Raw genomic sequence first — 26063 nt, forward strand, 5'->3', positions numbered from 1 at the left:
TGTGGCCAAATTTACAAAGATCTGATCAGTAAACTAATCAGCAGCAAATTTAGGTATGATTAACCAATAGGTGCCTTTCGTTTTGTACCTTTTTCTCCTTAGTTTTCAGCGTGAGTGTGTGTGTGTGTGGGGGGGGCACATATGTATGTTTCCTAAAGAGTAGCCCTGGAAATGTAGAAAGTTGCTTTCATTTATGGAAATATTGAATGTTAAATAAGGAAAATGTAGGAACTCAAAATGCATTAAAAAACCCCACAACTCGTAGTGAATGATGATTAGATTAATTTTAAAACTTTTTAATATTGGAAATTCTAAGCATAGCAATATGGTTTTTTCCCCTTCAATACCCTAAGTTCTCCTAAATTTCATGCTGAAAGTGCAACACTTTTCAAAATTAAGATGTACAACTAAACCGGCGGTTGCTACCATGATTCTGACTGCCTTTGTAGGATGTTCCCGATGCTTTGGCATAACAGCAACTAAAAAAGCAATAATAACTTCATATTGTATTGTAAAACATTTAGTTCTGTTAAAAATATTTAAAAAGCTTAATAAATACGGCATTTGTGTCTTTTTATTCATGTTCCATCTCTGCTGTATTGTACTTTAAAACATTATTTGGTTGATTTAATTTTATCAGTAGGAAGGCACTATTGACATTCTTTCCTTTCTTCAGGATTTTTTTTTTTTTACATATTTTTACTTATATGAAGCATATGCACAGAGACTGTGGTCCATGTCTGCCTCCTTATTTAGTCCATTATGTTTATTAGACCTTGGTCACAAATATCTGGGTTTGAATCTTAGGTTTGACAATTGCAATAAACAAAGAAGATATTTAGAATATTTAATAATTTGGGACTCATGGTTACCAAGCAGTCTGTCTTCAAATCCTTCGGCTAGCCAGGTATTAGCCTTAGAGTTGCTGGATCATGGAGAGGTCCACGGGTCCAAAGGGAGGAGCTGGAGAATGGGGGAGGAGGGCGGTTGGTGGAACATGGGATGCTTTCTCAGTGAATCCTTGGGAGTATTTCAACATTTTAGTACCTGAAAAGAATGTACCATTGCATGCTCACTGAACACTAGCTCTGTCTATAAATTTAATTTCACTTTCCTCATCTGTAAAATAAGCAAAAAATACCTACACACAGAGGCTCTGCCTGCCTTATCGAGTTTTTGTGAGATTCAAATAAAATGTTTATAAAATACTGACAATAGCTTTAGGTCAAGCACCATTGAAAGTGCTGTAATCACTGCAGCATACAATTCTCACAAGAATCTTATGAGGTGAGCATTCTTATTCCTGTTAGAACAACTCCATGAGCCAACATGTTTACAATCCACATTTTACAGAAGGAGAAACTGAATTCAGAGATTGGGTAATATGCCTAAAATCACATCACTGGGTAATTCCTGGATGGAGAGAGGATTCAAACACTGCTCCTCATTAAAAATATGAAAGTAAAACTTACTGATAATAAAAATCAGTTTCATAGATCACACACCTGATAGAGTGGTATGAAACTTGTAGATTTGTATTCCAACCAAAAATTATTGTAGTCCTTTTTCAGATGGCTAACTAATACATACACTCTATCACCCTGGTCAAAATTTGGCAAAGGGAATTGAGAGAACATAGGAGGTAAAAGCACAATTAGAACTATGTTAAGTTGGGAAAATTTGTTCAAACACAGAGTTTAGTTTGGAGCTCAGTGTTACATTGGCAAGAAACTCAGTCTCTCAAAATGAGGTTTTCAATTTCTTTATTAATAAACACACCATGAGACATGGTCTTGCCTAAGTGGCAGATAGGGTAAAAATGTTCAAACATCATACTTAATGGAGAAACCTTGGAAGCCTTCCCTTTAAGGTCAGTAACAAACAGGGATGCTTGCTGTGACCCTTTCTGTTCAACAAAGAACTGGATGTCCTGGTCAATGAAATATGAGGAATAAAAGAAATAAGGGATAAGACCATAAGGGAAGAGACAAAACTGTCAGTATATGTAGAGGATTTACTTATTTACACAGAAAACCTAAGAGAATCAACAGACAAGCTTTTAGGGCTGAAAAGAAAAAAAGTTCAGTGTGGTTGCGTGAGAACAAATCAATAAATAACAATCAATGGAATTCTTTTACACCAATACACATTAGAATATGTAATAGAACATAATATGATACTTACAATAACCAGAAGGAAATCTGTAAGGATCTAGAAATTGACTTAAAAAGGCAAAAGTTATTACGGAGAACATTTTAAAACATTATTGAAGGATACAAAAGTAGATCTGACTAGGAAGAAATATCATACTTGTGGAAGGGAGATTTAACATCATAAGGATGTAAATCCTTCACCAATTAAAATATACATTTAATGAAGCTAAAAGAAGGAACCCAACAGAAGTAAAATGGGCATGACAAATCCGCACATACCTAAAACAGTTCTTTTTTTTTTTTTTAAAGATCTTATTTATTTATTCATGAAAGACAGAGAGAGGCAGAGACACAGGCAGAGGGAGAAACAGGCTCCATGCAGGGAGCTGATGCGGGACTCGATCCCGGGACCCTGGGATCACGCCCTGAGCCAAAGGCAGACGCTCAACCCCTGAGCCACCCTGGGGGCCCCTAAAACAATTCTTAAAAAGAAAAGTGATGTGGGGAAATATCTTACCAAATACTAAGATATGTTATCTAGCTATAGTAATCTGATATTGATACTAAAGATTCCAAGAATAGAAAAGACTCTAAAATAAATCCACGTGTATATGGGAACTTGGTGAATCGTTGGTAGATAATTGGGGAAAGTGGTTTATTTGATAAATGAAAGATTATTTGATAAACAGTATTGTGAAAATTGGCAAAATATTTGAAGAAAAAACAGGCCCAAAACTTATCACCACAAAATAATGCAAAAATAATCTCCCATTGGAATAGACATCTAAAAGTAAAAAGACAAAACTCCAAAGCTTTTATAAAAAAGATTGGAGAATATCTTTGTAACAATAGAATGGGAAAGTATTTCTTAAATTAGGTTAAAAAAAAAAAGCACAAACCATAAAGAAAAAAATTACTGCCATGGATGACATCAAAATGAAAGATTTCTGCTCTGTGCAGGATACAATAGACAGAATAGAAGATATTTGGGATGTGAGGAACCAATAAAGGATTAAGCTATAAAATCCTACAAACTAACAATACAGAGCCAGGCAATCCAATGGAAGAATGATCAAAGACTCTACAGAGACAAATCACAGAGGGGGCAAACCAAAATAACTAAAAAAGCACACGAAAAGAAGCTCAGATTGAATAATTGAAAAGTGAAACTTTACACGAGAATGTCAACAATTAGAAAGTTAGATAATATGTAGTTTTGCCAAAATGGCTGAGGTACTAACTAAGTGCTCCTCCATGTGGCTTCTCTCCAGCAGAACCACTGGTCTTTCCCACATGCCCCTCGGAGCTCGGAGAGAAAGGAGCAGAGGCTATAGGGTCAGATAAGGGCTGTGTCCTAAGTAGTGGAGGGTGTGTGTACAGGACTCCACTGTCCAGGCAGTCACAGGGCTGAGATCCCAGGGGGTGGAGAAATAGATTTTACCTCGTGGCAGAGCAGGGAGTCTGCATCACTGATGAGTTTGGGAGAAGGGAGATGATGTTGCATATTTGAAAACTAGTTGCTCATTCATTTTTTTAAATTATGCTTTTTTCCCCATTAAAAAATACTTTTATTCAAATCTCAGGGGCTGGAGTATTTCTTAGAGTAGTTGTTTCACAGGAGGGAGACCCTTCCTGAATCTGTCTTGGATCTTTTTTGCCCTTAGATGTAAGTGATAATGTGAATGCACACAGAGTCCCTGGGTCACAGTGTTTGTCTTTAAAACCGATCTGGAGCATTTAGTGTTGTAGAGAGGTCTGTTTCTAAATGTTTTTCACTTTGTGCATTTTCTCTTGTTTCCCACCTCCCACCCTCTAGTCTAGTTTGAACATACTAGTTCTCCTTTCCTAAAGTCTTCAAATTTAGGAATTTCGTCAGTGAATGTCCAGCTTTGTTTCTTTCCACATAAATTTGACCTGGCGCTCATTAACCCATTTGCGCTAAAAAAATAAGCCTTTTCAGCTAAAGGAAAACTTATTCTATAATGATTAGTGATTTTTGTCTTATCTTCATATGGTCTATTTCTCTACAGAATCCCTATTATAAGTAAATTGTATCTCTTGGATTTGTTCTCCTTATCTCTTATTTTTTGCATTTTTAAAACAAATTTACTGATTCAATTTTTCTCTAGTAATCTCTTACAAAATGTGTCTTTATGATAATAGTGATTTTGAATAGATCAATATTTGCACCCTTTAGATTATTCCTCTTTCATAGATATAGCATATTTTAAATTTTTTCTTAGAATACAGTTGAAAGATTTTGTAATGCTTTCTCCATTTCTTTCAGTAAGTCTATTTATTTTATTTTTAAAAAATATTTATTTGAGAGAGAGAATGAGCAGTGGGGAGGGGCAAAGGAGAGAGAGGGAGAGAGAGAACGAGAGAGAGAGAGAGAGAGAGAGAGAGAAACAGACTCCTTGCTGAGCAAGGAGCCCGACACGGGGCTCCATCCCAGGACCCTGAGATCATGACCCTGAGCTGAAGCCAGAAGTTTAACCAGCTGAGCCACCAAGGTGCTCCTCAGTAAGTTGTTTAAAGGGAAATTTTTATCTAGTGCTTCAGGTTCCTCGTCCTCTTTAAAACTGCTAAGTAATGTAAGTTGAGTGATCTTTCTCTTTTTGCAGATTCCCACGCTGGGGATGTAGGAGTTGATGCTTCCCCAGCATTCAGAGTTATGCATTTTATAGATTCTGTAAATTGTCATTCAAGTCTTTCAGATCCTAAAAACCTAATAGCAAAACATTTGTTGCCATGGGCCAAGGAAGGGTGGGTGTGGCTCCTTCTCTCTTTCAGGTCTCAGTTCCAGTGCTGTCTCTTCATAAAGGTTTTTCCCGGTTGACCCTTAAATCTGAAGTGACCTACCCTGATTTTCCTTTTTCAAGGGTTGGCAACAAAACTATGGCCCACAGGCTAACTCTGGCCTGCTGCCTACTTTTCAAAGTGAAATTTAGCAGAAACACAGCCACACCCACTCACTTATGTATTGCCTATATTCATTTTTGTGCTGTAGTATCAGAGTGGAGGAGGAGTTGCATTAGAGGCCATGTGGCCTGCAAAGCCATTCCCTTTCCAGAAAAAATTTGCTGACTCCTTCTCTACCTCATCATCCTATTTTTCCTTTGTGCCATGTATCATACCTATAGTTGTCTTATGTATTTCTTTGGCTATTTATTATCATATCACCACAAGGAGGAAAGCTCCATGGGGCCCTTAATCTGCCTTGTTCATCTCTGTACCTCCAGTAACCTGGTACAGTATTTGGAATGTAATAAACACATAATGTTTGCTGAATATATAAATTAATTAGATAGATATTAAAATGTTACATCATTCTACTTATTTCACTGAGAATTTGAGGAGCAGGATGGAGAGAATTAAGTGTATTTTGGTATTTTGGCCCTGTTAACATATTAAATTGGAGGTAGGTGACAAAAATATTTAGGATCTGAAACACAGATTTTGAAAGGAAGGTTGGGCTAGAACAGCCTAAAAGATAGGAGGAAACTAGGAGTGCTCAAAGCCCAAGGGCAGGAGGAGTTCAAGGGCAGGGAGTAAACAATTTCATCAAATGCAATAGAGAGGCATCAAACAAGACTTGAAAATTATCCTCTGGGTTTAGCAACAGAGACCTTTTGACATTGGCTAGGGTTGTTTCAGTGGAATGGTTGGGGCTGTATTAGTTTGCTAGGGTTGCTATAACAAAGTACTACAAACTTGGTGACTCCAAATGACAGAAATTTATCCTCTCACTGAAAAGCAAAAAATCAGACGTCTAGAGGCTAGAAGTCTGAAATCAAGGTGTCGGCAGGGCCACACAGACTCTAGGGGAGGGTCCTTCTTTGCGTCTTTCTAGCTTTCGATGGTTGCCAACAATCCTTGGTGTTCCTTGGCTTGTTGTTGCATGACTCCAGTCTCTGCTTCCACCCTCACAAGGTGATGTTTTTTAGATGTGTCTCAGTTTCATTGTGTCTTCACATGACTTTCTTATAAGGTTGCCAGTTATTGGGTTTAAGGGCCCATCCTAATCCAGTATTACCTTGTATTATCTTGATTTCATCCTCAAAGGCCTCATCTCCCAGTAAGGTCACATTCACAGGTACTGGGGTTAGGATTTCAACATGTTTGAGGAGCACAATTAAACTGGCGACAGGTGCAGATGTCAGATTGCAGTGTGTTGAGAAATGAACGTTGCAAGAAAGTAAAGACAATGAGTAAAATCTTCAGAACACTTGGTGGTGAAGAGAAGAGAAGCAGAGCAGTAGTTAGAGAGACCCAAGGTTTAGAAAGATGTTCAGATGGCCCAGGGAAAGATTCACTAGAGAGGGGAAACTAAAAGATATGGAGGAAGGAAAATGTGAACATAATGAGGAGGAAGAGAAAGAAGAGGTAGAGACTGTTGCTTCTGCCCAAATATCCATTCTCCCTCGCTTTGCTTCCCTTCAGTTTTAGCTGGGTTCATAATTGTCCATATGAAGAGTACTTTTCCTAACTTCCTTTGTGGCTGGGTAGGCCTTGTGATTAGATTCTGGCCAACGGGAGAAAGGTTGATGCCTTGTGTGTTGACTGGAATGTCTACACATTGGCTGGAGCTTCAGTGGTTATCTTGGACCATGGGGTGGAAGCCATGTGCTGAGAGTAATGAAGACACATGTTTAAAAAGGAGCCACCTCTCTGATGACTGTGGAAGTATTATAATAGCCCTGATTTGCTTAGGTAGAGTCTTACATAAGCAAAAGAGAAATAAAGGTCTGTTGTGCGTAAGCCACTATCATTTTGTGTTTTCCTGCACTTTCTGCTGAACTTAATTGTGACAAACATAGATAGATCTAGGGTGTGATGTATCAACTGGGCTCTTTTCAGGCAGAGGGTAACCTAATTCATTGAGGCAGGAGGGGAGGATGGTATAATGGTTGTGGATGTGGATGCACTGGTGAGTAGATGGTGGAAAGTTTGGAGAGTTGGTGTCTGAAGGCTTTGGTTTTCTCCGTAAAATAAGTGTATAATTACTTTGTTGAGACTAACAGAAACGATTTTAGTAGAGCAGGTTTGAGTTGGATGGTGATGATTTAAAAGAAGCCATTATGTCAGAGAGCTGACAAGTAAGGGTTCGGGGGGGGACACTGAGGTTAGAAACTACATAATTACAAGGATCAAGTGAATTCCTCTTGTTCAGTGGATGGACGAATGTTCATAGCAGAGGTATGCATGATTGGACTTTTGCTTTATGGGAATAAAGAAGGGACCGGGGCAGGGGTCAGGGGCTTTGCAGAAACACCTGAACCACTTTCTATTTGACAGTTCCCAACCAGCAGATGGACTGCACGAGTGTCCTGAGATGAACAGTACAGACCTCACTCCAGCTGTAAGAGGAACCTGTTTGGAAGGTCTGGTCCTTGGGGAAAGCTCCTGAACTCAAGGGCACAGTGTGTGGGGAGGTGCGTAGATGCCACTTGTGAACATGTTGAGAGGTGAAGAAATGTCCTAACATTTCACAGGCCATACTGGAATCACCATCTTGAAGACAAAGGGACATAGATCAGTCTGGGCAGCTGACTCACCGCTGCTCCACATTCTACTGACTCTGCTCAGAGAGATGAGGACCGTTGTATGATCGCACGACACAGGGAGAGAGTGTGGCAAGCCCTGCTTTTAAACCTAAAGAATATTTGTTAGACCATTAGTTTGTCTCAGATCTATCACTGTCCTGAAAAGTATATCGTTCAGAGGGAAAAGTCAGTACTTCAACAAATAGTGATATCAGCGTCCTGAAATTTGTTACTGATTTTAGAACTTGACAGTTTTCAAGATACGCTCTGAACATATATGTTATCTCATTGGATCTACAGACAACGTTGTAAGGTGGGTTTTCATTGTGACTACTTACCTTACAAATGAGGACGTTGAGGCTCAGAGAGGTTGATGATTTTTCCAGGACATGCAACCAGCAAACATTAGAATCAAGTTTTGACTCCAGGGCCCCAAAGGGGGGCATTTCACAGTGTCCATCCTTAATTTGATGATTACTCACAACAAGTAATTAGTCTGGACAGCTCCACTGTGAAATAGGCAAGGTTTTCATTTTCCATAAAGGTTCTCCGGGAGTCTGAGGCTTTTTCAAATTATTATTTAAAACTTCAATTTGTGGTTTGTGGTTGTTAGTTCAAGGCAACATATCCACCTAAAATGGAACCTCTCTCCTCTTGAATTTGCTTTATTTTCTAAAGCCTATAAATCTCAAACTCCTGAAGATTGTACTTGGAGGCACTGTTGAATGAATAAAATATATCACGTTCATGTTGGCCTCTAGAGGTCACAAATGCAACAGAATCTTGTTCCCTTCTCTTCTCTGTTTTTGACAGCCCACAAACCACTATGGTTCTGATGCATGTGTGTGGTCACCGTAATTCTTATGATTGCATTACAAGAATAAGCTTGCTTACAAATATGTCCAGAACTTTACTTTTTGTATTAGCATTTTCTGAGTATTCATAGAATAGGAAAAAAACAATAGAAAGGACTTTTTTTTTGGGGTCTCTGCAAAGTTTTTTTTTTTTTTTTAATGCAGAAAGTGAGGTCATATTATTCTGAGAAGACCCATTGGGATGATTTGCTATCACTTTTGGAATCTGGGTAAATCAATGTACCAATGACAAATAACACACTTATTTTAGAGGCCTAGGCAATAAAAATTTTTGAAAAATAATTCACTTGTGTATAAAAATAAATGAGAAAGTATTGTCAGCTGTTTACATGAAATAGTTAAAACTTAAAATTTAAATTGACTTAAATATTATGGCAACATTTTAAGAAGCAATAAAGTTGGTGGTCAGTAATGCTTTTTAGTATTTGAATTTTATGGCATTTTCCTAATAAAAATCTCTGCCACTTACTGGTCATTTATAACCTGCTGGGCATCATGCTAAATATTCTTTAAGCTTATTATCCCATTTATTTTCATGACAACCCTATGCAGACCTTTTGTTGAATTTAAAAATTAATGCCTTTTATTTGCTTGTTTCTTTCCTAGAAAATGTTTCAAACCGTTCCCTATATGTTAATTTGGAGAAAATAAGCACAGCTATTTAAAATTTCAAGTGACTGCTTTTTTTTCCCGAGTGGTTGGCAGTGGGTGTCGCCACAGCCTGAGCTGAGGGTCTTGTGCTGAGATGCTTCAAAGCCTTATTAAAAATATTTGGATCCCCATGAAGCCCTACTACACCCAAGCTTACCAGGAGATCTGGCTGGGAATGGGGTGGATGAGTGTTGTCATTTATAAAATCAGGAGTGCTGATTAAAGAAGTAAAGCTTTGGAAGCTTCGAGTCCTGGCCCTGCTCATGGCCATCATTAACCAGCTCAGGGCACACATCAGGTGGAAGGTCAGTCTGGCTGTAGGTGTTGGCCTGCTCTGTTAGCCGGGAACACGGAGCTCTGCTGCACACTTGTAGGCAAGCTGTATCCTTGTAGTGTGAATAAATGTGACTGTGAGGTGCAAAAAAAATTTTTTTAAATAAAATTTCAAGGGACTACACAAAATGAAAATATTTGTCAGCCAAGTACGCATGTTCCCATTGAGAGACAACTATGGAAACAAAAGGAATTCCAGGTAATCTATAAAATATACAGTGATTATTGCTGTATCACTACCTAATCTTTGTCGGCGTTTCTTGGAGATGACTTCATAAAGTCACTTCTCAATATACTGTAGGCTCTGAATTACAACCATGAACGGCTAGTATGTAGCTGTGGCTCCGACCAGGAAACAATATTGAACGTTACTCATGACGTTAGTTTACAGAGGAAGAGGCAATACTCAATGGGATGGACGCCTGGCCTCAGGACAGCTGTCCTCTCCCTTCTGAGCTGGCTCTGCAGCGTGGGAAGAGCATGGCTGGGCTTTGGGGGGACACATGGCTGGGCTTAAATTCTGACTCTGGGCAAAATATTTATCTCCTCTGAGCCATATTTCTCTGCATGGAAGGGGTTAATTCTATGTCCTTGGTTTGAAACCACTGGCATGGTGACTGCATGGCCATCCTTCATCCTCTTTACCTTTCTCTGACAGGCAGTCGTTGACTCCTTAGCGTGTAGGAAAGAAGGAAGGAAGCAGGGGTGAGATGGAGTCTTCCCTGCTCTCCATTAGCTTCAGTGTTTCCTCTCTGGCAGGCGGGTTCTATTACTGCTCTGCAGTCCCTACTGTTTATTTGGATGGTTGGAAGAGGAAGGGGAGCACGGTGACTGCAGCCGGGCATCTGGATCAGTTGGCAAGAGCAGCTTGGAATAACATACCCTATGAATCAGGGATTTTGCACATCACGCCCTAGGGGTCAGAGAGCAATTCCTCAAATACAAAGGACAGTAAAAGAGAAATACCATTTGTAAAGTGGGTAATACAGTATCCGGGTTATGAGAACAGGTTCCAAAGCCAGGCCACCTGGCTTGAAATTCTACCTCTGCCACTTGCCAGATCTAGAACCCTTCGCACATTACTTTACCTTTCTGTGCCTCAGTTTCTCATTTCTCAATGTGATAATTATTAGAGCCCTTACCTGATGTGAAGTTTCCATGACTTAATATGTAAAGCAGTAGAGCGGAGCCTAAAATGTTGTCAGCCCTGCCAGGTGTTTACTGCTGTTATTAATGATTACAAAATAAAACAATGCCAGCTTGGCTGCCTACATTAAGAAAGTGGAAATTAGGCTTGTTAAAAAATGTAATTAATATGGGTTGTTTCCCTCCACACCTTAAATTTTGATCCTGGTGTGTGGGTGTGAATAACTGAAAACAATGCACAGTTGAAACCAGCGTGTAAGTTCCAGGAGATGAAATAGAGCAGAACCATCATATTTATGGTTTTCACACCAAACCTAAAATGAAACCAGGTTTGCTTTATACTGGCACCTGCTTTGTTTGGTTTGGTTTTAAAGAGTAGGTGGTCTCTAAAAGACAGTGTGCCCTTTGCTAAGTGTTTCAAAATGTCTGATGAGGATTCAACATTTGAACTAAGACTAGGCCAGGTGATTTCCATTATAAAAAGTAAGCTTGATTTGTAAAATGCAGTTAGAACCTCTGAAAAAGAGCACTAAATCTTTCTGAATCTAGAATCATAAAGATACAATGATATGATGTATCGTCATTTGTCTTTCTTCTTTTTCTGTCTTTTCTTTTTTCCCACTGCTGGCTAACTTAGGAAAAAAAGCTTGAAAAGTAGAGGAAGACCTGACTTTAGATTGCCTTTAATTGCTTGTGGGTAGATAACTTTCCTTGCATCTGGATGAATTTTCTTTTTCTTTTGTACATTTTTTTTTTTTTTTTTGAGAGAGGGAGGGAGAGAGAGAGAGAATTTCCAAGCAGGCCTGGTGTGGGGCTAAATCTTACGACCATTAGATCATGACCTGAGCCAAAATCAAGAGTCAGACGCTTCACTGATTGAGCCACTTGGATGCCCCTGGGTGGATTTTCATATCTATAGTTACCTCAACCTCAACACAATTAGGAAACATTCTCTCTCAAGACTCATTTACGGGGCTCCTCGAGTTCCGTTAAGAGCACATCGTTCACCCAGTCCATCCTCGATACCTTTGAGTCATTGTTTTGATCATAGACTCTTGTTAAATCTACATCTGGAGAAACTGTGAAGCCTCTTTCATTCCCAGAGCCAGCCTCATCCTCTGTCACTCTTCACCTTACAGCTTAGCTTGGCCATGTTGGGTTTTAGGCACTTTTATGGTTTTGGGTCTTAAATATAAAATTTTCCAATAAGATTGCTTTAAGGTATTAGTTACTTATAGGATCTCAGTTTAGATTGATTAGAGAACTCAGCATTTCCTTCTAGCAGCCCAGGAGATCTTCTCTTCATTTCCTGAGCAAGTGTGTGTCCTAGAACATGGGAGATGCTCCATGAATGTTTGTTGATTGAATGCATGAGGCCCCCAAAGGGTGCCAATTTACTAATGTGCCAAAATGGCTTCGCATAAGGTGGTTTCAATTATGAAGTAGTTCTGAGAAACAAAATGTAAACATAATTTAATTGAATTAATGGCTAGGAGAGATTCTAGTTTCAAAAGTATACATAGCTTAAGAAATCTAAGATTGGAAGAAAAGTATTAGTGAAGACTAAGTTTTTCTAATACCCAGAGGGATTAATTGATTAGATCTGCAATCAGGTATTTTTTTTTTTTTTAATGGAATAGGAATAAGAGCCAATTCCCCTCCAGGTACACTCCCCTGGGGAAACAAAACAAAACAAAACAAAACAAAACAAAACAAACAAAATGAAAGGCAGGAATGGCCAGCTGTCCCTTGGAGACTTTTGCTCCATCCTTCATAGTGTGGAGCTATTTCTAGGAGCTAGCTATGCAGACAGCCCTTCCAGGTGTTGGTGGTGCTATGTCATTAGTTCCCACAGTGGATAATAGGGCATGTGAGTTACTTTACCCCTGGACTAAAGAGGTTAAGAAGTGGTATACCTTCTCTATTCTGTCTTTCTCCATTCACCAGCTTTCGTCGGAGGACTACAAGACTTCTAGCAAATGGCAGAGAAACAAGGTGGAAAGAGCCTTTGCTAAATTAAGATTGGTTCAGTAGAGGCTAGGGTGTTTAATAGTGAACCCAGATTCACCAGAAGACCACAAAGGAATTGAAATAAAGAAGTGAATTACTCACAGGTCTTGAAGAGGTCCTCAGCAAGCCTCAAGGGTCTTGAGAGGAGGTAAAGGCAGGGTACTGGTAGACGGAGCAGCAGCACTTGAACACGTTTTTACGAGGGTCTGTGGGTGGAATGCTTTGGGGTTCACAGGCTAAGGCCTTTTCAAGCAAAAAGAGTAGAGGAGAGTGCATATCCTAAGGTGGTTGGGGAAATCATGTCAGGAGCTTAACATTTTACATGTAACTCTGTGGGCTGTTATCTAGGGCATGCACTGGAGGGAGAGGCAAATGTCATCTTAAGTTCTCTGCAGGCCACTTAGCCACACAAAATTGTTGTTGAGGCAACCATGATATGGAGTGGTTTAGCTAAACTTTCAGTAATCATCAAATGGAGGAAAACCACCTTAACACTAGGAATATATGCAATGGATTCTTACTTGAACATGAGATAGACATTTATTAGGTTAAATCAACAGAATTTTGGGGTGTATTTGTTATAGCTGCTAGTATTTCTCTAGTACATTGTCCTACTCCCACGTGTGCATTTGTTAACTCTGTAGTAATAGTGCATGTCCTGCATGGGCTGGCAACGTGTCAGTCCATCGGAGAAGGACAATCATCATATGGTTTCACTCATACGTGAAATATAAGACATAGTCAAAGGAATTATAAGGGAAAGGAGAGGAACCGAGTGGGGAAAATTAGAGAGGGAGACAAACCATGAGAGACTCTCGGAAACAAAGGGTTACAGAAGGGGATGTGGGTGGGAGGAGGGGGAGACTGGGTGACAGGCACTGAAGAGGGCACTTGATGGGATGAACACTGGGTGTTATACTATACGTTGGCAAACTGAAATTAAATAAATAAATAAAAAAAGAACGGTAGTGTGGATGGTAAATCTTTTGACTTGATTGCTAGTTGCTTTTTTTTTTTTTTTCTTTTTTTGAATAACAAACTCCACTGAAGAATTTTCAGGGCAAGCTTTGACTTTACAAAGTTTCCTAACAGTTTTACCTCATATTCCCCAAGGCAAAAATGACCAGCCCCTCTTTTACGCTTATAAAGACATTTTCTATAGTAACTGCAACCTGGTATTGCTCTAAGTTGCTTGTACATCTGTCTCTGTCTACCATAAACTCTCTGAAATAGGCACCATGGCAAATGCATCTTTTTTATCTCAACAGTCTAGAAATTTAGCAGGGACAAGACTTGACTTCTGCTCTGAAGGTGCTATCTTTCACCTACTACTGAGTGAGGAATGGATGTTTCTTTTTTTTTTTTTTTTTTTTTAGGAATGGATGTTTCAATTGTTAGCTGTGTGTGTTACCTTCTCTCCCTAAACGAAGATGGCTAAAGCAGATGATGAATTGTATCAAGAGGAAAAATGTCTGAAATGAGATCAGGATAATAAAATAATAAAAGTAAAATTATGTCAAAATCTTGCCCATATGCAAATCTGAAAAGAATCATATTTTAAAACACAATGGCTGCTACTGTTTCGAGAGATGGATTCATAAATGAGAGAAGGTGAGAAGGACACTCATATATTTGAAAAAATCTGGTATCACACTGTATGTTAACTCCCAATATTTTATTTTTTCTTAGTATTTTTAGAGAGGAAGCATGATAAAATAGATTGTGAGTCTTTATTCTAAAATGGATTGCCTATATATTACTGGGTAAGTTACTGGTCATTTAATTTTTCTGAGCATGAAACTTTCTTATCTATGAAATGGAATGTTGGATCAGACGTTCTAATTTCATGGTTTAATTACTCATTTTGAATGCAGGATGGTTAAAGAATATGATGTTCACTTAAAATGTTTTGCCTAGGAATTATTTTACTTGAATATATTTTTTGAGAGATTTATGATATAGTATTTGTAATCACATTAATCTTGTGTCTTACTTTCTTGTTTTTTAATTACTTTTTAAATAATGTAATTTATTTTACTTATTTTGACTTAAAATTACTTACTTTGATCTGATTTAAATATATATATAAAAAATAAGAAAAAAGCTTATTACTATAGTCCTTCACCAAAAGAAAGAAACCTCTATTCATATCTTGTTATAGATTCTTTCAGTATTTTGATTATATATATTCAATTGTTCTGCATATAAATATATTACTTTTATTTCCTTCTTTCTTTTTGATTTTAACATTATCTTTTTTTATAATAAATTTATTTTTTATTGGTGTTCAATTTACCAACATACAGAATAACACCCAGTGCTCATCCCGTCAAGTGCCCCCCTCAGTGCCCGTCACCCATTCACCCCCACCCCCCGCCCTCCTCCCCTTCCACCACCCCTAGTTCGTTTCCCAGAGTTAGGAGTCTTTATGTTCTGTCTCCCTTTCTGATATTTCCCACACATTTCTAACATTATCTTTAGAACATTTTTCTTTGTCATTGATTTGATACTCCTTTGTATGGAAGATCCAGAGTTCATTGAACTCTTTCCCTGAGATTAGTTTAGTTATTTAGTTATTTGCACATTTTCAGTTAGAAAAAAAAAAAAGCTATTCTAAAGAGATACCATTCTCCTTAGGCTCTGTTTATAAAAGCTGACCATGAAATATTGTGAAGTGCATTTCAAGTAGAAAGGACTAAAATTCCATATTCTTAGGTTAGTTTTCTATGTATGAGAAGTCAGGTTGACATTTATCATCATCTATAACTTACGTTTTACTCTTAATTAAAAATGCCTTAATTACTAGTAAAGCAAAATAAACTGGAAAAGTCAAATAACATGAAAGCACCTTTTACAGATCAGGAAGTGTTTCTAGGAACCTTCTTAAAAAACGATTAGAAGAGCTTATGCCTTATTCTTTTAAGAAATTATTTATTGAGGGGTGCCTGGTGACTCAGTGGGTTAAGGGTCTGCCTTTTGGCACAGGTCTTGATTTCGGGTTCCTGGGATGGCCTCCTCTCTGCTCAGCGGAGAGTCTGTTTCTCCTTCTTCCTCTCTCTGCTTGTGCTCTTTCTCTCTCAAATAAATAAATAAATAAATAACATCTTTAAAAAAAGGAAATTATTAACTGAAGTGGCACTGAGTTAAAGTAACAAATGCATTTTTGAACTTTTCTTTCAAAGGCATATCATCATATTTAGTCCCTATTATCTTTTTGTTTCTCACTAAATAATGAAGGACAATGATGGATAGAAAGAATCATTTGAAAAAAGTTGCTTCACATTCATAGAATTTCCTGCAAATGAAGATTTCATTATTTGGATTAAAAAAAAAAACCTTACACATTTCCAAATATTGTTCTGAAAAAAATTTATCCTGAGTGAAAAGTTATTACTACACATTATTTAAAGAGGTTGAGCACTCTGTGGGGCCAGTGGCATGGTGTGCTGAAAAGGCATGATCCTAGAACTTGGAAAACCTTTTTATATTGGTTTTGTAACTGCTTAGCTCTTTGACTTTTGTTTTTCTTATTTATTTTTTATTATTTTTTAAAGATTTTATTTATTCACTCATGAGAGACACACACACACAGAGAGAGGCAGAGACACAGGCAGAGGGAGAAGCAGGCTCCATGCAGGGAGCCCAATGCGAGACTCGATCCCGGAACTCTAGAATCATGCCCCGGGCCTAAGGCAGGCACTTAACCGCTGAGCCACCAAGGGATCCCCTGCTTAGCTGTTTGTGAGTCAGTAAACCCCCTTGTGCTTCAGGTTCCATACTAGTAAGTGAAAGGATTTGGGAGCATCACCACTCAATTCACTTTCAGCTCTAAAATTTTATGGATCTCTGTTTCTCTTTTTCTAAGGTGGGGAAACAGAAACAGGCTGTATCAGAGAAAAATAGATTATGATTCATGATGCGCTGATTGCAGCAATGGCCCTAATTCTTCAGCGTCCATACCCATTAAATGTGACCTTGAATTTCTCCTCATCAGAAAGTAGAGTCTAGTTCCCTACTCTTTAAACCTTTGTTGATCTTATAATTTGCTTTGGCTGATAGAATTTGTAGAAGTGAAGCTCACAGTTCTGAGCCAGGCTTCACTAGGTCTTGTGAGCTCTCACTCTCCCTCACTAAGTCTTACCACTGCCTTGAGAATTAGTCTGTTGAAGGATGAGAGATCACACAGAACAGTGCTTGGGTCAGCTCAGCTGTCACAGCCTAAGACCTGACCACAAGAGCAGGAGTGGGTCTAGCTGTGACCAGAAGAACCACCCAATCACCAGCAGAATCCTGCACTAAATAACTGCTTATCATTTAAAGCCATTGAGTGATATCATTGTTTGTTACACAGCATCATTGTGGCAAATAGATAGCTGGTACATAATCCTCTAGGGCTTTTTCATATATCTTGCATTTTTCCTTACTCTTGAGATTTCAAGCAGGGGTATCATTTTCTCCTACCACTCCAGCATCTCACCCAAAGGCATTTGGTCCTGGAAGTATTTTGCATGATTTTTATGATTGAAGTCATCATTTCTTCCCTCTCGGTCACACCAGAGCTATTCCTTATGTGTTTCATATCTTGGTAAATATAGTATCAAAACTCTCTCAGGTTTCTCCCAACCAGAAACAATCTTGGACACATCTCTAATACTTCTTTTTCTTCTCCATTGTCTCCTCTCCCCCTTCTCATTGTTGCTGTCTTAGCTTTAGCCTTAGCATCTTGCTTCGGAAAAGTTGCATCAACTTTCTAACTGATTGCTCTTCACATATCAACTCTCTCTTGAGCCAAACCGGGGGAGCCTGGGGCAAACAAGGGCACATGCTGAACTTTCCATAGAAAAATCTATCATTGTTGGAAACCCAATTGAATTCTCAAAAGTACACAAAATCAGCTATATATACAGTACAGGATCCAGGTCAATAGTTTTATTGAATCTGCTATAATAATAATAAAAGAAAAAATCCTTAAAATCTCAGCAGTACAGAAAAGAAAAAACAACCATGGCTGTATCTAAATAATTTGCTTTGCTAAAATATTGTTTCTTTGGGGGAACTTTAATACTTGCTGGAAAATTTAATGAACAAATTCATTAATCATGGCATTGAAATGCTATTTTTTAAAAAATAAAAGTTTTTGTTTATCTTTCCACTGCCTGGCACATACAGACACACTCAGCAAATATTTGTTGTTGTTTTGCTTCATTTTAATCATTAGTGCTTATCTGCTTGAATTTCACAAGGGTGGTAGATTTCACATTGTTGCATTGAATGCCATACTTAGGTTCCGTAAATATTTTCACATACCAATGTGTGCAATCAAGGCAGGAGATATTTAAACTGACACATGGTTTTTCTTCAATCAGGACTAGAAACAGTCACTTTATTTTGTGGCTTTCTGAAAAGTACACTTCTGTGTGTGAACATCAGCCTCTGTTTTCAAAGAGTGGAATAGCTACAAAATGAAAACAGGGTCTGTGGTTGTGAAGACAGATGCTGGGCTTACAGTAAAAGTAAATAGGATTTTGTGGCTGGCACCTGATTTTTGGTGAAGATCAAAAGAATGGAAAGAAAATCTACTCACTGCTGAGAAAAGGAATCTGGGGTCTTTTGAATTGTCATTAAAGCGTTGACCAGATGAAGTAGATTTGCTGGGAAAGAGTCCTCTACTGTAGTGCAGGGGTTCCCAAATCTGCAAAGTCACGAGGCCTACCTGGAGAGTGCTCAATAAAAGCAACAGATTCCTCAGCTTGACCCTTGAGTGTGGCCCAGTCATCTGCATGCTCTGAGAGCCGACCAGGTGATTTCAATAGTCAGGCATATTTGGGCATGAGTGTAGGATCGGTAACTATATCCTATTTTTTGCAGGACAGTGATGTTTTCCCAGTGCTAATTTTCTGAAGTCTCCAGATAATTTTTTTTTGAAGAAAAAAAGACATTATAATACTACTTCTCCCAAAAGCTACGTAAGAAAAAGGATTTTTTTTTTCTCCCCTGAAACTGACTTTTCTAGGGGAAAGGGTTGGGGGTTGTTAAGAAACTATATAGACCTCTGTTGTGAAATCTAAAAATGTCAAAGTCACAGAAACAAAGTGTGGAATGGTGGTCACTATGGTCTGAGAGTGAGGGAAATAGGGAGATGTTAGTCAAGAATACAAGCTTCTAGGTATAAGAAGAGAAAGTTCTGGAGATCTAACGTATAGCATGGTGGCTATAGTTAATAACATCTACTTGAATTTTGCTAAGACAGTAGATTTTAAATGTCCTTACTACATACACACAAAGAGTAATGATGTGAGGTGATGGATATGTTAATTAGCTTGACAATGTATACCTATATTAAATTTTTATTTGTCAATCATACCTCACTAAAGATGGTAAAAACATTTAAAAAAGCTAAGCTAAAAAAAAGGGAAATAATGTAGATCATGTCTGCTTATGACAAGTTTTGATTATAAACTTTTAAAACCGAATTTCTCTATTTAACCAGAGGAAAAAAGTAATTTATTTTGCATGATTATAATTCTTACTTCCTTTTTTATTTTGCCATCTGGGCATCTTATGACAGGGGATATTGTGAAAATACCTTTAAAAAAACATTATGCTTTTTGTCTCATAAGGCTTTTATTTGCAGTGCCATGTTGTCTATTTTGTATTGAAAATTAAAAGCTCCCCTTATAGCCAGTAAGTTATCAACTGTGACAGTTGACTGCAAAAAGAGAGAGTTCTTACAAAAGAAAGGAAGATATGAATCCTTTCTGGGAATGGTTATTCTGAAAACAAGTTCTAAAAACTCAAGAATTTCTCTAGGGACGATGGGTTGGATTTTGTCAAAACATTGGCTGCCTTTGTTAAAAAAAAAAAAAAAATCAACTGCCCAAGGTTTAGCTACAACCACTGAGAACAGTCAAGAATCAACCAAAAGGCAACCTACCTGTCCTGATAAAGCTGAAATGTTAATACGCATGTGACTGGGAGTACACTCAAAAGCCCTCATTCTTCAATATGCCTGTTTCTACTTGGAGCACTTTTTAAAGGAGCAAATATCTCCAGGGCCACAGCCTAGGTTTCATGCATCTTTTGATGATGTTTTGAACCAAGAATAAATTCCCAGAAGACAATTCAGTGGGTAAGTCAAGAATAAAAGAGATTGATGTTGAGTATGAAATAAAGTTAAGTTTACTTATTCAGCAAATGCTTCTCTACTGGCAAGTTACTCTGTACCACACCTGGAGGTGTGAAACGCTATGTATTTGCTATTACGAATGATCCAGAATAGTTTTGTGGTCCTTTGAAATTAATTTTTATTCATTTAGTCGACAGTTTTGAATACCCAGTGTGTGCTGGGGATACAGGAAGAGCTAGTTCCTTGCCCTCATCAACCTTTTGGTTTAGATAAACTCATGGCAAAATCTGACCTGTCACCTGTTTTGTAAATAAAGTTTTATTGGGAGACAGCCACAGTTCATTTGTTTACATATTGATCAGGGTTGCTTTCACAGTTACAATGACAGAGTGAGCAGTAGTAACAGACTGAATGGCTTTTGCCCAAAATGCTTTCTGACCTTTTACAGAAAAAAGATTGCTCACCCTGGCCTAGGTTCTTTCTGAAGCAGTAAATCTAAGACAGAGAAGGTAAAGACACAAATACGTCAATTCCATATATTAAAAAAAAAAAAACCCAACCACAATTTTATACATATAATGGATACTGAAAAATCTTTTAACTGTATAGAAAATATCTTTTGTTGGCTGGCTCAAACGGTTATGACACCACATTAACAACCCAAGACCATGTACTCGATCCTTACATGAGAGATGATTTTCCCTTTAGTTATTACAATCTAGTGTCTAGTCTAAAATATTGATGCCCATGGCAAAATCATGGTGTTGGTTAGAAGGGTAACAGGTTGAAAACGTGTGATTTAACTTTTAACATGGCAAAATAACTTGAAGCATATCCCTTTTTGGTGATGGGCTCAAAGTGCCTTTGTGTGTTAAGCTTAGAAAGAAGTGTTAGGGAGGAGGAATGGGAGATGGGAAAGAGACAGCAACCAAAATGGCAGCACCTTGAGTCTTTCTGTTCAGTGGGAGTGGCTGATGTCACAACCAGATCACTATCCACTTGGGAGATGTTTTAGTCCAAAAAAGTCAAGAGTCTCATCTTGTCAGATAAAACTAAGGGACGGGGCATAGTGCCACCGCCATGCCACTGAACTGCTAGATTATCTCCAGTATTGCCCCCGAGTGAGAAAACGGACAATGCTTAATTTCACTGAATCATCAAATAATGCAGATTCTTTTTTATTTTTATTTATTTAATTTTTAAAAAAGATTTTATTTACTTATTTATTCATGACAGACACAGAGAGAGACAGAGAGAGAGGCAGAGACACAGGTAGAGGGAGAAGCAGGTTCCCTGTGGGGAATCTGATGCAGCACTTGACCCCTGGACCCCGGGATCACGACCTGAGTCGAGGCAGATGCTCAACCACTGAACCACCCAGGTGCTCCTCTTTTTAAAAATTAAATTAGTGTTACTTGTTCATGATTTGATTTATAATATCAAGCTTGTTGAATCATATAAATTGTCTGGTTTTCAACAAATAGGGGTGACCAATTCAAGCAAATGACTTCACTTGATCCAGGAAAAGTTGAGTCAAATCCCAGTAAGAGGTCTAGAGAAGAGAAATACCATCTTAGTAGAGTAAATTTACTTAAAATTATGAAGCTTTGTGAATTAGGCAAACTATCTGGTTTCAGGACTTTGGCCTTCAATCTGGGCATCAGGAGCTCATTGCTGTTTCACTGTAAGTGAGTTTCCTGCCTTTGCTTTGTTTTGAAAGTTTATTTTTTAAAACATAATCAAACTTTTCAGTTGACTAAATATATAGCTCTGTTCATTTTCTTCTACTTAAAAAAGGAACTGTGATTTTAGGAAATTCCTTTTTTTTTCTTAGAAAAATATCTCCATAATAAAATGGTTGTTGAGAAGTGCAAATATATACTGATGTTATAAATACAAAAAGAGGTTTTCTCCCTCTTCTTACAAGCTTATTCTTATTGGTGGTTCTTTCTAGTTCTTAGGTCCTTCAACTCTCTGTCCAAGATGGTTGGGTGGACAGCTAGCGTTGCCCCAACTTCCCATCCCTCCTGGGATTGGGGGAAGGACATTTTCTCCAACGCTCTTTCCCTTCTTTTATAAAGTCTAGATTATTATAATGCATAACTAGGTTTCTCATGAGGAAACAACACAATGCATGTAAAACACCCAAGTGTCTAGCATATAATAAGTGTTAAATAGATATTAATTATTATGATTCAAAGTTCAGACTAAAGCATGGCAAATATTTCCCTACCCAAGCAGTGATTGTAAATTGAAAGCATGTGCCCTTTGCCAGAAGTCAGAGTTTGTGGGTTTAAATCTCAATATGGGATTCTAAATGTTTAATTGAGAGAATCTTTTCTTTTTTTTCTTTCATTTTTTCCCCTCTGGTATAAATTTTACTTTATTTTAATTTAAATTCAATTAATTAACATACAGTGTATTATTAGTTTTACAGGTGGAGTTTAGTGATTCCTTAGTTATATATAACATGTAGTACTCATTACATCATATGCCCTCCTTAATGCCCATCACCTTGTTACCACAAGCCCTCCCCACTTCCCCTCCAGTGACCCTCAGTTTGTTTCCTATAGTTGAGTCTTTTATGATTTGTCTTCCTCTCTGATTTCATTTTATTTTATTTTTCCCTCCCTTCCCCTATGCTCCTCTGTTTTGTTTCTTAAATTCCACATATGAGGGAGATCATATGATAGTTGTCCTTCTCTGATTGACTTGTATCGCTCAGCATAATACCCTCTAGTCCCATCCACATCATTACAAATGGTAATATTTCATTTTCTGATGGCTGAATAATATTCCTTTGTGTGTGTGTGTGTGTGTGTGTGTGTGTGTGACCACATCTTTATCCATTCATCTGTCTATGGACATTTGGGTTTTCCATAGTTTGGCTATTGTGGACATCACTGCTGTAAACACTGGGGTGCAGGTGCCCCTTTGGGTCACTATGTTTGTATCTTTAGGGTAACTACTTCGTAATGCAATCGTGGGGTCATAGGTTAGCTCTATTTTTGACTTTTTGAGGAACCTCCACACCGTTTTCCAGAGTCAGCCTTTTTTTCTGAGCAGGAATAATTTCTTTTGATGTCCCAGGTCCCTTGAGTGTTATGGGATAGGCTTTGTCTTGTCAGGGCTGAGCAGAGAGGAGGTAGACAGGCCTCATCTTCTCCGGAAAGGAGACAGTCATTTAGAGGTTCTAACTATCCAGTAGTTTTACATTATGCCTAGGACCTAGGCAACAGACATGGTAATAAAGACCAGAAGAGGCTAGGGATGGCTATTGCAGGGAGTGGATGTTGTGAATATAGTGTGAATCAGAATGGATATGTCATAAAGGGGATATGACACAGTCTGGGAGGGCAAGCTCTATTCGCTTACTATAATTTGATGTGTTGACGATGGAGTGCGGGTGAGTGGTACACCCAGGACGTATGGATGAAGATGTATGGTTGAAGATGTCGGGAAGCCCTGCTGTGCTGTGTGCTGGAGGTAGGTTATCTCAGTGAGCGTCACAACTGCCATCCCAGGTGGTTATTATTCCTTCAGTTCACAGGTGATTCAATAGAGGCCGTGAGAGGTTAGGCAGTCCTCTTGAGACCTGAGAGCAAGGAAATGGTAGGGCTGGGATGCAAATTCAGTTCTCAGGCTCTACAGTTCATAAACTTGTATTTTATTTTTTAATTAGAAAACACTGCCTTCCTTTAAAATAGCATGTGCAGACAGAAAGAAGTAAACACACAGAGAAAATCCATAGGCTAAATACCTGGGATTATGGGATTGAGAAAGAGCCTCAGAGAAAAACCCTAAAGCTTAGGGTACAAGAAACTGAAAGTGGAGACTGAGCCATATTAACCAAAAATGGGATTTGTGATTGGGAAGTCAGCCAGAGCCACTGTGCTTTCCACCCTTCTCCCTACCACCTCTGACACACCTCTTACTCACAGTGACGTGGTGGGGAGACAACATGATGTCATGGAAAAAGCCCAGATGTCAGGGCTGGATACACTCGGCCTGGAATCTCAGCTAGGCAGTTGATGGCTCTGTCGCATTAGGCAAATCACTTAACCTCTCTTAATCTGTTGAATGGGCTAATCTCCCATGTAATCGAAAAGAAAAACTGCAAGCAGCCTAGTATAATTGATCTAAAACTCCTGCTTCCTCACAATTAAACTAACCCTCCTCCCCTCAGTTATCTTTTGTCCCAGGGAAATAGACCCTGAAATGGAAATTTGTATGTAGATTTATTGGGAAGTGACCTCAGAAACATCACCTGTCAAGGGAAGAGGGAAGCTGGATGGGGCAGGGGGACAAGTTCGTCGGTGATACATCTGCAGTGTGTCTCTGTTGATCCCTTTCCTCTCTCGAAAGCTGAGATGATGCTTCAGAAGTGCTCTGAATGGAGCCTTTGTACCCATGTCCTCCTCCGGTCATGAGGGCAGCTGCCTCCAGGGACAGAGCAGGGCTTTGGGCACACACCCCTCGTCAGCCAGGGGCCATCCTCTGAAAGGGACTCAGCTGTGGGCTGGGGGCTGGCAACCTTGTTGGCCTTCTGGGAAGGGGCCCTCCTGAGCACCCTTTGTGTGGTGTGTCCAGCACCTTGGCAGGCATGTCGCATATATCATCCTATTAAATCTCCCAAAACAATTCTAAGAAGTAGGAGGAAACTAAAGTTTATGGAGTAACTTGGCCAAAGTGGCCAGAGCCAGGTTTCCGATGCGAAGTACTTTATGGCCAAAGGCCATGCTCCTCCTGTAACATTGCTGTTATTCCTTGCCCATCACCCTCCCTTTACCGACAGTTTTCAACATTGGGATTTCTAGTATCCCTTCAGCAGATGTCTCAAAAATATGCCTTACCACATCACTTTTTGGAAATGTGTATAGTTTATTTTATTTTTTTCGTGTATAGTTTATTTAAAAATACCAGCAGCATCCTCCTTTTTAATACCCTGTATTTAATTTGCCAGGAGTTATACAGTTCAAAAGCCAATAATCATCAAAGATCTGTGCATGTCGAGGTGAAGATGAAATAATTTCATTATATTAATCAGGAACTCACTGATTTATTGTTTTGAATTTTTCCATCAAAGATCCTTACAGTATGATAAAAATGTATCTTTTTATTTTATTTTATTTTATTTTATTTTATTATTTTTAAAAATGTATCTTTATTTTATTTTATTTTATTTTATTTTATTTTATTTTATTTTTAAATGTATCTTTAGATTGGAATTCGTTTATTAGACTGGACAGGAATCACTAAATTCTGTCCTTTATTTTTGGTGGAGACTTGGGAAAGCAGTAATGTAATTAAAGAAATTTGTTGGACTATATAGTCAATTGGACAGTTTGTTACTTTTTTATCTCTAATTTTCTTAAGTTTATTATTTCTTGAAAATGAGGATAGTAAAGTGATGTCAACTTAATAACAGATAAAGGGTAATTTTCTCTTCTTGATATCTTTTCCCTGTGAAGTTTTGCAGTAGTTCCTAAAACATATGATAGGTATTTTTTCCCCCCTTTTAGAAGCGAACAAGGCTTCTTGGTCAAATTTATTCCTTCCAGAACTACTGACACTTCAATGAATCTTAAACCAATTTTTGGTTTTTTCCTTACTTTCACTGAAATATTTAAGATATATTTGAAAAGCTTTTGTGTGTTAGTCCTACAAATTATCTGAAATATATTTCTGTGAATCCAATTTTCATACCAGCAGCTTTTCCCCCCCCTACCTTAAAAGGTAAGGTAATTCTTTAGTGTTCTCTGGCCACTAAATTTCCAAGTCCCAGAAGCTACTGATTCTCTACACCCATCCACTGCATCAACAAATCCTGCTTGTTACAGAGATGCCTCCATAGGATGTTGAAAAGATCTTATTGTTTCTTTGCTTCAAAGAGGGAGCTATTTTCTTGATTTAAGAAATAAAACACACGTTTTCAAAGTCAAAGTCATGGTGCTCAACAGAGAAATTTGACAAAATCCTTCTGCAAAGCCCATAGCCAAGATGTCACCTTTCTTTTTTTTTTTTATAATAAATTTATTTTTTATTGGTGTTCAATTTGCCAACTTACAGAATAACACCTAGTGCTCATCCCGTCAAGTGCCCCCCTCAGTGCCCGTCACCCTGTCACCCTCACCCCCGTCCTCCCCCCCTTCCACCACCCCTAGTTCGTTTCCCAGAGTTAGGAGTCTTTATGCTCTGTCTCCCTTTCTGATATTTCCCACAC

General features: G+C 38.3%; 1 pseudogene; it reads left to right on the forward strand.

The window, feature by feature from the left end:
- Positions 1–9319: 9319 nt before the first annotated feature.
- Positions 9320–9502, forward strand: LOC121491425 (annotated as a pseudogene).
- Positions 9503–26063: the final 16561 nt, after the last annotated feature.

This window comes from Vulpes lagopus, chromosome 5, assembly GCF_018345385.1.
Source record: "Vulpes lagopus strain Blue_001 chromosome 5, ASM1834538v1, whole genome shotgun sequence".
Classification (NCBI taxonomy): Eukaryota; Metazoa; Chordata; class Mammalia; order Carnivora; family Canidae; genus Vulpes; species Vulpes lagopus.